The sequence below is a fragment of the Aquarana catesbeiana genome, linkage group LG01 (genome assembly GCF_042186555.1).
Source record: "Aquarana catesbeiana isolate 2022-GZ linkage group LG01, ASM4218655v1, whole genome shotgun sequence".
Classification (NCBI taxonomy): domain Eukaryota; kingdom Metazoa; phylum Chordata; class Amphibia; order Anura; family Ranidae; genus Aquarana; species Aquarana catesbeiana.
The window spans coordinates 256,606,445-256,608,402 of record NC_133324.1 but is presented as its reverse complement, the minus strand read 5'-3'; the positions used below and the strand labels follow the sequence as shown (position 1 = coordinate 256,608,402).

General features: G+C 45.2%; 1 long non-coding RNA gene across 1 annotated transcript; it reads right to left on the bottom strand.

The window, feature by feature from the left end:
* Window positions 1-644: 644 nt before the first annotated feature.
* LOC141127763 (uncharacterized) lies at window positions 645-1,506 on the bottom strand. Its single transcript, XR_012241592.1, has 2 exons — window positions 1,405-1,506; window positions 645-1,322 (listed from the first exon to the last, which is right to left on the bottom strand). It is a non-coding gene; the product is annotated as an uncharacterized lncRNA (long non-coding RNA).
* Window positions 1,507-1,958: the final 452 nt, after the last annotated feature.

The following is a 1,958-nucleotide window of genomic DNA, read 5'->3' as shown; positions in this document are numbered from 1 at the left end:
CAAAAAATTTTCAATTATCGGCTCAGCCGTGCACGCCGTGTTGTTGAATGTGCATTCGGGGTGTGCACGGCCAAATGGCGAGTTTTGCTGACATGTATGCAATTGGATGTTGACAACGCCATTCAAGTCGTCCTGGCATGCTGCGTTCTGCACAATTTTCTGCGGGACAGTGACAGAAATAATGTTGAACAGGAGCCCATTAGACAACTTCAGAGGGTTCAATTTATGGACTTGCGTTCAACTGCACGTGTCATGAGCATTCGAAACCAATTTGCAGAATTTTTTGAATCCCCTGATGGAGAGGTATCATGGCAGAATGATTATGTCTAAAAAATATTTGCAATACATCTACCTTTGCTGTCTTGTGTTTTTTGAAATAAAGCATTTCAAAATTTAAGTTTGTTATTTTTTGGTCCATTTGTCAACGATTGTTCTACAAGTCAATTTGACTCTGCCTTCGGGGTAAGCCTAGGCTAAGCCCAAAAAAGAGCAAGCTTACGCTTGTCCGAAGGCAGAGTACGATAGAGTCCTTTGCACTCTGCCTTCAGGGCAAGCAGAGTGCAAAGGAGTGCTGTTGTGCATCATATAAAAGACTTTTCAAAAAAAATAAAAAATTAAATAAAGGATTGGGATCACAACTGGTATTTCAAGAAAAAAAAGATTTTATTTTGTGATTACAAATGGTGATAGGTGGTGGTGGATGGTTGATTGCATTGGGGATGTGGGGATTGGGGACGGGGTAACGGTTGGGCCTGGCGATCACTCCCAAAATCTTGCTGGTAGCGGGGTAGAGGGTATGAGGGCTGAAAATGGGAGGTAGAAGGTGGACAATCAGCATACGCTTGCAGGCTATGGTATGAGGTCTGGGACGGCATAGGTGGTGGTTGGCGTGGAGGAGGGGGCTGATAGTGAGAGTGGGGTGCTAGCACTGCTGAGGTCCCAGGGGCCATTGGGGGATCATGAGAAACATTATATGGATCGCATGGAGGTGGCCCACCACTCAATTTTGCATGTCTGTATTGCATTGCAATACCGTACATGCGATCCATACAAAGTTTCTCTTGGTCTCCCCCAATGTCCTCCAGGATGTGGTAAAGGCTGCGGCAGAAGCAGGCGCGTGGGTTATTGGGGTCTAAAAAGGCATCCATACTGCGCCTCTCCTGCCGCACTTCCTGCAGCAGTGCTAGCACCCTGTCATCAGCCTCGGGATTATAGCCGCCCCTCGCCTGACGTCCACGCCCACGGCCACGAACACCGCCACGACCGCGCTGCTCTCCACTTTGTAAACTGGCAGGAGACGGTGTTTCCACAGCCCTCGATTCCTGCAAAAGAACAAAAATGTTTACATTGACATGTACATGGACAGACAGACAATGAGATAGACAGGCAGACCGAAGCAGTTACCTCATCTGTGCCCTCAACAACTCCCTCGCTGATCGGTCGTGGAGATCCAGAGGTGATCATTGGACTGTTTGGTCTCTGAAGCTCTGTATCTTCCTCAGCCACCTCTCCAAGTCTAAAATTTGAAGTTGTCCTGCAAACAATACAAATTGTATAAACGTAACTACTTTAGCCCCGACCATTTTTTTTTAGTAGTAATGGGGGAGATCAGCGATTTTTAGCATGACTGCGACAATACGGCTGACACATTGGACAATTTGGACACATTTTTGGAAAAATTGACATTTTTACAGCGATCAGTGCGATTAAAATTGCAATGATTGCAAATTTTTTTTTATTAGTAATGGGGGAGAGATCAGCGATTTTTAGCATGACTGCGACAATACGGCCGACACATTGGACAATTTGGACACATTTTTGGAAAAATTGACATTTTTACAGCGATCAGTGAGATTAAAATTGCAATGATTGCAAATTTTTTTTTGTTAGTAATGGGGGAGAGATCAGCGATTTTTAGCATGACTGCGACAATACGGCCGACACATTGGACAATTTGG